The 14961-nt window shown below is 48.0% G+C and overlaps 1 protein-coding gene across 8 annotated transcripts in view; it reads left to right on the top strand.

Moving 5' to 3' along the window:
- Positions 1-14961, top strand: part of LOC140391985 (F-box-like/WD repeat-containing protein TBL1X) — a 424525-nt gene that overhangs the window by 228716 nt on the left and 180848 nt on the right. Inside the window, exon 3 of one of the 8 annotated variants that reach the window (XM_072477098.1) lies at positions 9888-9987. The exons of the other annotated variants lie outside the window; for them this stretch is intronic. The gene's annotated coding sequence lies outside the window, so the exon portion shown is untranslated. The remainder of the gene's footprint in view (positions 1-9887; positions 9988-14961) is intronic. 8 annotated transcript variants of the gene reach the window in all.

Raw genomic sequence — 14961 nt, 5'->3', positions numbered from 1 at the left:
CGGGAAAATTTGGCGACCCAGGCGATTCTCCAAACCGGCGTGGGAGCAGAGAATCACGCCCGAGCTGTTTTTAGATGTTGGTTGAGAGATGAATTGTGACGAGATGAACCCAATGCTCTTGTATTGTCAAGTGATCTATTACACCTGAGAAAAAAGACAAGGTCTTAGATTACCATGCCACCCAACTCCTCGGGCAATTAACCAGTCCATCCATGCCCAGATGCAGCAAGGTGTGGACAACATTTAGACTTGGGTTGATAAGTGGTAACCTACACCTGTGCAACACAAGTGCCATGCAATGATCAGTTAAAGAGAAATTCACATCATCTTTCGTTGGCATAATTGGTGTGTGGGGGGGTGGGAGGTGGGGGTCGACTGCAAACATAACTGCATAAATACTCACGGCTGGGAATTTTATGGTGAGTGGCACCTGATTCTCCACGGCCTGTCCACTATTTACAAAGCAGTCAGGAGTGTGATGGAGTACTCCCCCACTTGCTGGATTTTTCTTATCCAACAACATCACAAAGAAGCTCAACACCATCCAGGACAAAGCCGCCACTTGATTGGCACTCCATCTGCCACCTTCAGCATTCACTCCCTCCACCACCCGCGCAGAGGTGCGGCACCAACTGCATGTTGCACCTGCAACTTTCCAAGACTCCTTCGTTAACACCTTTCAAACCCTTGTCCTGTACCACCCAGAAGAACAAGGGCACCAGGCACATGGGAACACCACCCTCCCAAGTCGCACAGCATCATGACTTGGAACTACAGCGCCTCTTTAACTGTGCCTGGGTCAAAGCCCTGGAACTCTCTACCGACCAGCACTCAGGCTGTAACAACAGTATATTGACTGGTAGAATTCAAGAAGGCGGCTCACCACCACCTCATCGAGCAATGAGGGATGGGCAACAAAAACTGGCCTTGCGACAATGGTCATGTCTCATGAATTAATTTAAAAGTGACACTGTGCATTTAATATGCAACCCTAAAAGAATGGTGCTGAAAGTGAGGCATGCAATCTGTGTGAGTTGCTCTCCTTTCTATTCACTGGTGCCATCTGTCCATCAGATAATGTTGCCATGAAAAAGGTACATAAAGGCTGATGGCAGCAAGCAGGATATGCACAAGGTGAAGAGCTTCCAATCTTTGTACTGAGTGAAGACATTCAACACCATTTTCTCAATTTAAAAATGCCTTTTGTGTGTTTGTATGTTATCTATTTCTCTGCTCCCAGTACAGTTGTGATTACAAATTCCACCTCACTGACATCCTAATTAAAACAACAAAATCTTTCTGTCGATTTCTAATGCCTTCCCAGCTTCTTTACTGGTTAGAATTGCTCCTTGCCCTTATTCGTTTCAGGTGGTTTCTTTCTCTGTATTTTGTAGTGAATTTCTATGAATTTACATGCACATATATATTTTATGAAGCTATTGGGCATTTTGTTCCAGAAGACGGTCATACCTCTTGGAATATGGTCATCTGTTTTGTTCAGTCGCCTGGACAGGAGGATGTGACCATGAGTGAGACCGGTAAAGAGACCAAAGAAGACAGCAGTGCAGGAGACTCAGATCTTGCAGGCTTGAGGTGCTTACAAACTGTGTGGATGGTAGCCCAGTGGTTAGCACTGATGCTTCACATTGCCAAGATCCCAGGTTCGATTCCCGGCTTGGGTCATTGTCTGTGTGGAGTCTGCACGTTCTCCCCATGTCTACGTGCTTTTCCTCCGGGTGCTCCGGTTTCCTCCCACAGTCCAAAGATGTTCAGGTTAGGTGAATTGGCCATTCTAAATTGCTCTTAGTGTCCAAACAAAAAAGGTTAGGTGGGGTTACGGGAATAGGGTGGAGGTGTGTGGGAGAATCTAGAACTCAGTTATTGTTTATTGGGGGCATGGTAGCACAGTGGTTAGCACTGTTGCTTCTCAGCGCCAGAGATCAGGGTTCAATTCCCGGTTTGGGTCATTGTCAGTGCGGAGTCTGCACGTTCTCCCCGTGTCAGCATGGGTCTCCTCCAGGTGCTCTAGTTTCCTCCCTCAAGTCCCGAAAGATGTGCTGTTAGGTGAATTGGATATTCTGAATTCTCCCTCAGTGTACCCGAACAGGTGCTGTCATGTGGTGACTAGGGGATTTTCACAGTACATTGCAGTGTTAATGTAAACCTGCTTGTGACACTAAAAAAGATTATTACTATTATTCAAGATATTCTGTCCATTTAGGACAGAATGAGGGAAAAACTCTCTCTCTGACAGTTGTGAGACTTTTCAATTCTCTTCCCCAAAAGGTGGTTGGGGCAGAGTCTTTGAATACATTTAAGGCAGAGCCAGAGAGACTTTAGATAAACAAGGGGGTGAAAGGTTATTGGGGTAGGCAGGAATGTGAAGTTAAGGTTAAAATCAGATCAGCCATGACCTTATTGAATGGTGGGTGGATCAAGCTCAAAGGACCAAATGATCAACTCCTCATTCGATCACACAATACATCAATAACTAAAGTTTCTTGGTATTGTTCTGCTTGTGCTGGGAATAATGTGGGTGTAAAGATTATGACAATTTGTTCCTGATCTCGAGAGATTTCTAAGGTCAGGAACGGACAAGGAGTTCTCGCCATTAAAATTCATGTTGTCAACAACAATTTGCATTTACATTGTGTCATTAACATAGAAAAACGTCCCATACATTCCAGTGAAGTGCAATAATTGCAAAGTTCTTCACTCTTAGCACTGGCTGATTTGAGTACCTTTTTTCTGAACGGTCAGGTTTTAACTCCCGAGCGTCATCTGAATGCCTCAAGTCAGCTTCTCACTTGGAGCTAGTGGGTGAAAACACAATGTTGGGTGACACAAGGAATGGTCCACAGCACTCAGGTTATCGTGGGCACGGATTTGTGACTGGGGAGGTGAGGCCTAAACCTTTGAGGAGCCTGGACCATCCGTCTTGCTCCTTCTGGTCCAGAAGGGCCTTTCCTAGAGCCCTAATTATTTGTTGCCTTTTTCTTTTTGCCTGTGTCCGAAGAGTGCTTTGAGGTTAAGCATCAATTTTACGTTTATTACTGAGTGCACATAGAAATCATAGAATCCCTACAGTGGAGAAGGAAGCTATTTGGCCCATTGAGTCTGAACCGACCCTCTGAAAGAGCACCCCACCCGATCCCCTGCAACCCAGTAACCCAACCTCAAAGGCACATCCCTGAATACTAAGGGGCAATTTTAGATTGGCCAATCCACCTAACCTGGACATCTTTGGACCGTGAGAGGAAACCCGAGCACCCGGAGGAAGCCCACGCAGACACGGGGAGAACGATAAGACTTCACACAGTCACCCAAGGCCGGAATTGAGCCCAGGTCCTGGCACTGAGGCAGCAGTGCTAACCACTGTGCCACTCTGCTGCCCTATGTTGATCTAATTTTGGTTAGGGTCCCTGGGAGTCTACTGTTGGGTTTGCCAGATTTCTTCACTTCAAATTGCATGTTCAAATTTAAGATGGTTTAACTTCTGCTTTGTAGTCTGTTAAACTCTTTACATTACCGCAATAATGTCTCAGGTTGCCCTCAGGTTGTAGAGGTGTAACGACAGCAGAGGAGCACCTAGGGATGTTGTTCTTCAAGTCTCCAACAGAGGCAGAAGTTCTGCTCTTGATAATTTTTTTAGACTGGGTCTATGCCCTGTGGAAACCCACTTGTTGGGTCACGGAATATTCTCAGTCAGAAAAAAGAGAGTACAAATTCCTTCATTTAGCCAACTGCCCTTGAATGATTACTTTCCTGTTGCAGCCCGTGCTGTGAGGCCTGCCATGTTACTGAACCTAGGGGCAGCCTTCACAACACTCACCGTCCTAGCACAGTACCATTTCGGAACTGCAAAGAGCTGCTCAGTGTCTGCTATCATAGCATGTGTTAAGGTCGATGAGTGCTGTTCTGACATAAATATTTGAAATGGCCTGTAGACAGACTGTGCTGCTGTTTACATTAGAGAATGATGTTCCACTTCACCTTGAGTTTTCGTTCTTCGTGCATAACACTTACTGTATTAGGAAAATTGTGTAGCATGCCAGAGATTTATAACAAATATGTTTCTCATGCGGTTTGCGTGTGCTCGAAAGGTTGGTAGGAAAAATATATATAATTAGAATTGTGGAAATGCACCAAGCGCTTTTATTCCATTTCAAAGAAACCATATGGTAAAGTACTGAAGCAGTACCAGTACCCATAGAGACCGAGGCTAGAAAGGAAAGAGGTGAACATTTGGTCAACAACATATAATCAGGATGCACCTAAATGCTAAAATAAACACACAATACTCTGGATGCTGGAAATCTGAAATAAAAACAGAAATGCTGGATATATTTTGCTGGTATGGCAGCGCAGTGGAGAGAGAAACAGAGTTAATGTTTTTGAGTCCGTATGACCTTCTTCAGAGCTGAAGAGGGATGGAAATGTGGCGGGTTATATAGTTGGAAAGGGGTGTGGAGAAGGTGTAGAAGAATAGGAGGTTATGGATAGGTGGGAGCTCAGGAGAGATTGACATGGGCACAAGACAAACGGCATGTTAATGGTCGCATTCGTTAACAAAGGTGATGATAATGGCAGACTGCTAAAATGGCAGAATATGTGAATAGGAGAACAAAGGTTGGTGACAGCAAAACAATGGAATAAGTGACAGGTGGCCCTGTTTTTTTTTGGGGGGGGGGGGCATTGTTTGCATTGGGACAAACCTAAAAAAACCAAAAGGAGAATATTCACAGCCTAAAGTTGATGAACTCCGTGTTGAGTCCAGAAAGTGAGTAATGTGCCGAATCAAAAGGCGAGGGGCGAAATTCTCCGGTATCGGCGCGATGTCCGCCGACCGGCGCCAAAAACGGCGCAAATCAGTCCGACATCGCGCCGTCCCAAAGGTGCGGAATCCTCCGCATCTTGGGAGGCCGAGCCTCAACCTTGAGGGGCTAGGCCCATGCCGGACTGATTTCCGCCCCGCCAGCTGGCGGAAAAGGCCTTTGGTGCCCCGCCAGCTGGCACGGAAATGACATTGCCGGGCAGTGCATGCGCGGGAGTGTTAGCGGCCGCTCACGGCATCCCCGCGCATGCGCAGTGGAGGGGGTCTCTTCCGCCTCCGCCATGGTGGAGACCTTGGCGAAGGCGGAAGGAAAAGAGTGCCCCCACGGCACAGGCCCACCCACGGATCGGTGGGCCGTCATCGCGGGCCAGGCCACCGTGGGGGCACCCTCCGGGGCCAGATCGCCCCGGAGCCTGCCCGCACCGCCTTGTCCCGCCGGTAAGAGAGGTGGTTTAATCCACGCCGGCGGGACAGGCATTCTAGCAGCGGGACTTCGGCCCATCCGGGCCGGAGAATCGCGGGGCGGGGGCTCGCCAACCGACGCTGCGCAATTCCCGCCCCCGCCGAATCTCCGGTGCCGGAGAATTTGGCAACCGGCGGGGGCGGGATTCACGCCATCCCCCGGCGATTCTCCGACCCGGCGGGGGGTTGGTTAATCTCGCCTGAGGTGTTGGTTTCTTCAATTTGAATTGGTCTTCACTGGAGAATTGCAGTAGGCCAAAGCCGGACATAATGGCATGAGAACAAGATGGTGAGTTGAAATGATAAACGACAGGAAGGTTAGTCTCGGAGCGAAGGCGTCCTGCAAAGCGGTCACCCTGTCTGCATTTAGTCTCCCCAGTGTAGAGGAGATCACATTGAGAGCAGTGAAATCAAAAGACCAAAATGAAGCAGGTACAAGCAAAATTTTGCTTCACCTGGAAGGAGTGTTTGGAGACTTGAATAGTGAGGTGGGAGGAGGTAAAGGGGCAAGTGTTACATCTTCTGTGATTTCATGGGAAGGAGCCGTGGGAAGGGGATCAAGGGCTTGGGGTGATGGAGGAGTGGACCATAGTGGCATCGAGGGAGTAGTTCCTGCAGATTGCTGACGGGGTGGGGGAGGGAGTGCTGGGAAGATATGGGGGCGGGATTCAGCCCTACATGGCGGGGCAGGGGGTCCCGGCGGGACGTGGTGGCGTGAACCACTCTGGTGTCGGGACGCCCCAAAGGTGCGGAATCCTCCGCACCTTTAGGGGCTAGGCCCGCACCTTTAGGGGCTAGGCCCGCCCCGGAGTGGTTGGCGCCCCGCCGGCTGGCGTGGAAGGCCTTTGGTGCCACGTCAGCCAGGGCTGAAGGGACTCCGCGGCCGGCGCGAGTCCACGCATGCGTGGGAGCGTCAGCGGCTACTGATGTCATCCCCGCGCATGCGCGGGGGGGTCATCTACGCGTCGGCCATGGCGGAGGCTGATGGTCGGCGCGTAGGAAAAGAGTGCCCCCACGGCACAGGCCCACCCGCGGATTGGTGGGCCCCGATCGCGGGCCAGGCCACCGTGATGGCACCCCCCGGGACCAGATCGCCCCGCGCCCCACCCAGGACCCCGGAGCCCGCCCGCGCCGCCAGGTCCCGCCGGTAAGGGACCTGGTTTAATTTACGCCAGCGGGATCGGCATAGAAGCAGCGGGACTTCGCCCCATCGCGGGCCGGAGAATCGGGGGGGTGCCGACGGGCTCGATCCCCACCGAATCTCCGTTGCTGGAGTATTCGGCGGCCGGCGGGAGCGGGATTCACGCCGCCCCCCGCCCATGATTTGTGATGGCATCGTGTTGGCATCATGCTGGATTTGGCAGAAATGGCAGAGGATGATACTTTGAATGCAGAAGCTGGTGGGGTGAAAAGTGAGTTCTTGGAGGGAGAGGAAGGAGTGAGGCAAAGGTGCGGGAGATGGGTCGGACACGGTTGAGTGCTCGCAACAAAAATGGAGGGAAGCCTTGCTCTGGGAAAAAGACAGACATGACAGAAGCACTTTTTTCGAAGTTGGCATCAAAAAGGGTGCAACTGAGGCAGAGATACTAGGGGAATGGAGATGGAGTCCTTTCAGGAACTAGGCTGTGAGAAGCTGTAATCAAGGTAGCTATGGGAGTCAGTGGGTCTGTAATGAATATTGGTATAATGAATATACAGCAGAAATGGAGAGGTTACGGAAGGGAAGGGAAACATCTGAGATGGACCATGTGAAGGTGAGAAAGGGGTGGAAATTGGAATACACCTAAATACTAAATATATGCTTTCAATTTTGACATAACTAAATCCCGGAGTAGATTTATTGAATAAAAAGTTATATTTGTAAAAACCATAAACTATTAAGACGACTAAAATGAAATCATTTTGTCATTGACATGTTCCCATTCGTGGCATATCACCTGATACTAATATTTTAGAATTATTCATCAGTTTTTCTGGTACATGTCCTTTTTTCAGCATAATATTTATGATATGGCAAGCAGTTCAATGAGTGATTGTGAAATAATATCGATGCTTGAGTATTTTTCAAAATATGTAAATAAAAACACTGGGCGGGATTCTCCCCTACCCGGCGGGGCGGAGGGTTCCGGCGTAATGGAGTGGCGGGACCCACTCCGGCGTCGGGCTGCCTCAAAGGTGCGGAGGTCTCTGCACTATTAGGGGCCAGGCCCTCACCTTGAGGGGTTAGGCCCGCGCCGGAATGATTTCCGCTCCACCGGCTGGCGGGAAAGTCCTTTGGCGCCACGCCAGTCGGCGGCAAAAGGTCTTCGCCAGGTGATGCATGCGCGGGAACGTCAGCGGCTGCTGACGTCATCCCCATGCATGCGCAGGGGAGGGGGTCTCTTCCACCTCTGCCATAGTGAAGACCATGGCGAAGGCAGAAGAAAAAGAGTGCCATCGTGGCACAGGCCCACCCGCAGATTGTTGAGCCCCGATCGTGGCCCAGGCCACTGTGGGGGCACCCCCCAGGGCCAGATCGCCCCGCGCCCCCCCCAGGATCCCGAAGCCCGCCTCCGCCGCCTTGTCCCGCCGTTCAAAAGGTGGTTTAATCCACGCCGGCAGGAGAGGGTTGACAGCGGCAGGACTTCGGCCCATCACGGGCCGGAGAATCGCCGGTGGTGGGACCGGCGCGGCGCGGTGCGATTCCCGCCCCTGCCGAATCTCTGGTGCCGGAGAATTCGGGACATGGCGGGGGCGGGATTCACGCCAGCCCCCGGCGATTCTCCGACCCGGTGGGGGGTCGGAGAATCACGCCCACTATCTTGACTGACTTAAGAACCAACACACTGTATTGCACATGCTAACAGAAAATGCAGTGAACCTGAGGAGTTTTTTTTCTCTAATGTGATTTGACTGAACTGCATTTTCCCATTTTCAGAAGGGACTCCTGAAGGTCGATCAGTCTGACGTCCGTTTATCCTTACAGGGGTGATGTAAAATCAAATGGGTGCATACTAACTAGCATCTCTTGACCAGAGGAATAATATAGCAGCCTTTCTCCCTTTCAGCAACAGTTGCATTTATACCACATTACTAATGGAGATTAATGTCGCTTGAAGTGTTTTACAGTGACCTAATTAGAAGGGAGGTGACCAATCGCTTATTTAAGTGGATGGTATTTAAGGAATCTCTTAACGGAGGGTCTTGAAGGAGGAGAAGTAGGTGGACATGAGAATAAACTTGGAGATGGAATTCCAGATTGTGAGGTGTGGTGACTGCAGCCATGGGACAAAGGGAGATGTATAAATCGCCAGAGCCAGAGGAACATAAAATTTGTTTGGGGTATGGGGATGTGGGGAGCTACAGGTCTGGGGAAGCTACTGGACTGTAAATAGGGAGGGGTGAAGTCACAAGAGTGGTTTCAACAACATTTAAAAAAAAAAAAAAATTTAGAGTACCCAATTCATTTTTTCCAATTAAGGGGGCAATTTAGCGTGTTCAATCCACCTACCTTGCACATCTTTGGGTTGTGGGGGCGAAACCCACGCAAACATGGGGAGAATGTGCAAACTCCACATGGACAGTGACCCAGAGCCGGGATCGAACCTGGGACCTCGGCGCCGTGAGACTGCAATGCTACCACTGCGCCACCGTGCTGCCCTCTGGTTTCAACAAAATTGAAAATTTGGGGCATGGGAGCACTGAGGACCAGTGTTGGTCAGAAAGGACGCGGGTTTTGGATGATCATTGTTACACTGCAGGTTGTCAGGGAGTGAAAGATAGAACTGAAGCCTAGCATTATAGTATCAGACATGCATCTCCAAACTCACAGAACGCAGTTTCAGTCTTCTCATGTGTCCTCTTAACATCACTGGACTTGTAATCCAGAGGCCCAGGCTCTGGGCTGATGAAATCAAATCTTACCACAGCAGCTGGTAGAATTTTACAGATAGATAAAATCCTGAGGGGTCTGGACAGAGTAGATAAAATGTAAATGCTGCCATAATTCCAGCGGACCATAGGATGCTGTCCCCTTTGAGAATTGACCGGTGGTGATTTAGCCTGAGGGTTACCGCACTTTAGACAAAGGGCAAGATTGCGAAGGCGGGGCCTCCATGGATAACCTCGGCCGGTACGGGAACTGAACCCGTGCTGTTGGCATTGCTCCGCATCACTAACCAGCCATCCAGCCAACTGAGCAACTACTTCAGTCGAAGACCCAGTGTAGACATGATGGGTTGAATGACCTCATTCTGCGCTGTAACAAATCTGAGAGATAGGAGCACAAGCATATCCCCAGTTAAGGCCCATCACCTGAATATAGTTAAACACCAAGACTTGCTGTGGGATAGAATATGGGTGCAGCAGTTTATTGAGCTGGAGTTTCTTGTGGGTGGAAGATGAGAGGCGGGTTAGGAGAACATTGGAATAGTTGAGCCCTGAGAGAATAGAGGTGAAAATGTAGTAGGCAGTATATTATCAGATTAGGCCTCTTAATGGAAAAGGCACCGATAAGGGATTCAGAGAAAGATCCAAAATGATCTTTAAAGATTTCTGAGAAAATTATATTACGTTTGTGTAAAACTCTTGTTGTTCTCACATTTACCAACAGCCAGCCAAATGACACGGACAGTGACCGAGCCTATTGTGAACTAAGTGGGGAATCAGTGGTAGACACCACAAAAGAGAGTGGGGAGGTGCAAGACTCTCAGGTACCTGGGGCGCCTCAATCTTAACTTCTCCCACTGTGTCTTTCACTCTTTCATGGATGCATCAAAACCGCTTCTCACTGCTTCATCCTTTCTCTTGCTGCTGTTTTTAATCCTTCTCCTGCAGTGCTGTCCCTTTGAATCTTTACTGCCCATGATCAATTGGCTTATTTCGCAAATTTTCTACATCAGTGGTTTACTGTGTGATTTGAAAATTAAAGCATGAGACGAGGTCAAAATGGGTGAATGCTACACCTGCTGTGTCAGACTTGACAGGCCTGATTAAGAAATGACGCTAATTCAGATTCTGATATTCAGAAACAGCTTTACAAATGAGAAATGCTCGTAAGGAAGGGAATTTAGGTTTCTCATACACACGTTTACTGCTGACACTTCATTATTGAGCTGCTTTAGACAAAAGGACAAATTATTCCTGGACAGCACCTCACATTCCATAGCGCATTCCAGGTTAAACTTGTCTTAAAAATGCCATTGAACTTGCGTAATGTAACTTTGAGCTAGTTTATGGAAAAGTAAAATAATGCGGACAACAGATTTTGCCTAGCTAGATGAGTCTGGGTCGACAATATGACACTCTCAATATTGTGGCACTTACTTCAGCTGGTAACCATGAAGTACTGATCTTCAAAGTGGGGAGGGGCAGGAGTGGATTGAATCTTTCAATGCTGAATTGATTTTGTGCCAGATAGCAACCTCCTTAATGACATTGTGGTAAGGAGACATTAAGATCAGGTTGTTTGTATAACAGTATTCCATTAATCGTGGGGATAGCTTTATTCTTTGTACCATTACCACACCAGATGGTTTATAAGGGCAGGTTCACATGCCCCATGGAGTGCAGAATCAGGGTTGGAGTACTATATCCCCTGCTGGGAGCACCATATTGGTAAAACCTATTCTACAGTAATTAATTTGGTGTATTCTCTGCTGCTGGAAAGCACCAGGAGCAGGATGCCTGGATCATTCAACCTGTGAAAAGAGCACAGGAGTATGTTAATAACACTGCGATAATAGCAGTGAAAGTGTTTCTTTACTATCTGAATGCTATGATTCCTGCCATTGAAATGCTGTGCTTGACACATAACATGTAGGTGTGTGGTTGGTTCATGGACCTACTCCTGGAAGATTTAATGGCGAAGAACTCAACTTAAATGGGCCACTTGGGGCAGTGGGGTCTTCTCCCAAAATTGACCCCTCCGCGACTAGCTGTTGTCAAACATCCCATAGTTTTTAAAATGTCTTATTCATGAAGCACATTGCGATTATTTTTATACTAAAGGTGCGAATTGTTGTCATAGATGAAGCAGAAATATTCTTGTTTTTCAAAAAATAATGTTGGTAAAGGAAAGTTCAGAGATACAGCTAGTTCATTTATATTAATAAGCCATGGAAGCACATTCAAATCTGAATGGCATTTGTGTTGTATACATAGGGTATGCCAGTATATTGATATCCAGTGACTGGAATGATAATGACTTTAGAAAAAATGTATTTCTTTCTCAATAATATCTCCCTGTCTGGAGCCAGAGAATTCCAGCCTTGATTTCCTTATAAATATCCATGTACATTAGCAGACAGATTGAGTTTTCCCACATGTGATTTATGCACATATTGGTAGTTTATTCATTTCAAATAGAAAAAAGAACATACTTGTAGCAAGAATAAATGATCATAGATGGCTTCGCACTCCATTTTGTCCCACAACTGCATCCTTTATCTTTGGCTTGCTTACTATTGGAACCAAAGTAACTGAATTTTATTGATGTGGTGATCAGGATGGCCTTGCCGATTCTTTTCACTGATTCATGCCTTTGTTACCTCTAAATTCGACTATTCCAGTTTGTTTCTGGCTGGCATCTCGCATTCTACCCTCTGTAAACTTGAGGTCATCCAAAACTCTGCTGTCCATGTCCTGTATAGGGCATTTGTGAGGCCACACCTGGAGTATTGTGTGTAGTTTTGGTGTCCTTGTCTGCGGAAGGATGTTCTTGCTATGGATGGAATGCAGCGTAGGTTTACCTGGCTGATTCCTGGGATGGCGGGACTGTCATAAGAGGATCTTAGTTCAGAAGAGTGAGATGGGAAATTTACAAAATTCTAACAGGATTAGACAGGGTCGATTCAGAAAGAATGTTCCCAATGATGGGGGAGTCCAAAACTAGGGGTTATAGTTTGGGAATAAGGGGTAAACCTTTTAGAACTGAGGTGAGGAAACATTTCTTCAGCCAGAGAGTGGTGAATCTTTAGAATTTGCTACCATAGAAAGTAGTTGACGCCAAAATGTTGTGTAATTTCAAGAAGGAAGTAGATCTAGCTCTTGGGGCTAAAGGGATCAAGAGATATGGGGGGGAAGACGGGATCGGGGTAGTGAACTTGGTGATCAGCCATGATCATAATGAATGGCGGAGCAGGCTCGAAGGGCCTGATATGTTTAACCCACACCAAGCACCGTTTACACTGTAATCGCTGACTTACCTTGGCTGCTGATCAAGCAATGTCTTGATTTTAAAACGATTATCCTCATGTTCAACACTCTCCATGGCATCATCCCTTCCTATCTCTGTGCAGCTAAAATGTAGTTGTCTTTATATTGCACACTGACACCAAATAATATTATGTTACGATGTAAATATGTAGCTTGACTAACATATTTTGTCATTATACTTAATGAAACAGTCCTGCAGCCGGGAAAATTATGGATGCTGTACTTATTACAAAATTCCACTAATGACCATGAGTGATGGATTGCATCCACAGCACTTTAGATAAACATATACAAGAGATCTATTTTTAAATTGAGCATAGTAATGGTTATACATGATAAAAGTTTCAACAGCAGAGTGGGAACATGATTTGAACTGGAACCCGTGCCATGATGAGCACATTTGGCTGCATTACAAATGAGTTTGCAAGTATTGGGGCAGCGTGTATTATGGACACATTCACAGATAGAATCGTGGTCTAATGTTTATTGTTTATACACTTGACTGTTGTTTGTGCAGTTACATGAATTGATTCTTTGAACGCTCTTGGTGTTTCTAAGTCTTGACATTCAAACGTCAAAGTTAGCACGGGCTAAGGTGAGAATATAAGCTCCAGAGCAGTGGCTACCAGGTGCCATCTCACTTTGTTGTTAGTAGTCCATTTGCAAGGGCTTTTGGGAACAATATATCTATGAAGCTTTCTGAACCAATAGAACATACAGTTCAGAAGGAGGCCATTTGGCACATCGAGTCTGCAGCGACCCACTTAAGCCCTCACTTCCACCCTACCCCCGTAACCCAATAACCCCTCCTAAAATATTTGATCACTAAGAGCAATTTATCATGGCCAATCCACCTAACCTGCACATCTTTGCATTGTGGGAGGAAACCCACACAGACATGGGGAGAACGTGCAGACTCCGCACAGACAGTGACCCAGCGGGGAATCGAACCTGGGACCCTGGCGCTGTGAAGCCACAGTACTATCCACTTGTGCAACCGTGCTGCCCGTAAATACTCATGGATGAAGATTGATATAACGTGGAGAAAAGGTTTCAGTACATTAATCGTCTGTGTGTGAGCATGCATCCCTTCTGTTCAATAAGAACATAGTTTTAGAAATGCTTGCAAAATGTCAGAAATGGCATAGGGCCAATTGAACTTGTTAAAGACCATGAATCATAATCATAAATGAGCCAATCAGTGCAGTATACTGCTTCCATGTGTGCATACAAGGTTCAGACCTGGTTAAATTCAGGATTCGAAACGTGAAGAACCGTGAATGGTGTAAACGCAATGATTCATTTGGAAGTTTTCTGTTACAAACTGTAACAATCTCTCTGGTTTGCTAGTCGTTCCTGTAAACAGTACAAGCCTTGTGTTCAGGAGTCTACCTATATTGACCAATATTTAATTGTACAATTGTGTAATTGGGGGATGTAATTGATTCATTTGTGAGTTGCATAACATGGGGGGCGATTCTCCAAAACGGAGACTAAGTGTTCGCGCCATCGGGAACGCTGTCGCGTTTCACGACGGCGCGAAACGTGCACGGGGATGACCGATTCTGTCCCCCACAGGGGGCCAGCACGGTGCTGGAGCGGTTCACGGTGCTCCAGCCTCCCTTCCTGGCGTCAAATAGGCGCTTCGCCAACCTGCGCATGCACAGTTGGGCCGCGCCAACCTGCGCAAGCGTGGGGGACTTCTTCCGCGCGCCGGCCCCGACGCAACATGGCATGGGGATTCAGGGGCCGGCCGTGCAACAAAGTAGGCCTGGAGGGGGGAGAGGCCAGCCCGCCGATCGGTGGGCCCCGATCGTGGGCCAGGCCCCATCGGAGGCTCCCCTCCCCACCCCGGTGAAGGAGCGCTTTCCCCCGCCCCACTGGCCGCCCCCCCGGCCCTTGGCGCCGAGTTCCCGCCGGCAGCGACCAGGGGTGAATGGTGCCGGCAGGACTCTGTCGTATCTGCACGGCTGCCCGGCCCAGCCGGGCTGGAAAATCGGCGGCCCCGCCAATTACAGCGGCCCACAGCCGGCGCCGCGTCAAACGCGCCGGCGCGAATGGCACCGATTCTCTGCACCTCGTAGAATCACGCGCCGGTGTTGTGTCGCGGTTGCGGCGATTCTCCGGCCCTGCACGGGGCTCGGAGAATCGCCCCCCATATCTTTCACCACACGTCCTCATCTGCACTCCTCCTGTTTTCTCAGTGGGTGGCCTGAAAACAGTTTAGAGAAACATGGTCTGATGTGAATTGTAAAGTTGATTGTACTTTTTAGTAGTAATAATGCCTTTTTTTTGTTCTTCTCCCTTAAGACTTTCAGATCTCCTCTTACAAAGTCCTCCCAGTTGGGAGAGACAGAAATTGAGCATAATTAACATAATGCCCAGTAGTGCCAAGAATGCAACTTGAACTGAAGTTGGTTTTGTGTTACTGTTTTGCATTGGTATTTATGACCCTATTGTTGGATTTTTGG

This window comes from Scyliorhinus torazame, chromosome 15, assembly GCF_047496885.1.
Source record: "Scyliorhinus torazame isolate Kashiwa2021f chromosome 15, sScyTor2.1, whole genome shotgun sequence".
Taxonomy (NCBI): Eukaryota; Metazoa; Chordata; class Chondrichthyes; order Carcharhiniformes; family Scyliorhinidae; genus Scyliorhinus; species Scyliorhinus torazame.
This window is presented reverse-complemented; position numbering and strand designations above follow the sequence as displayed.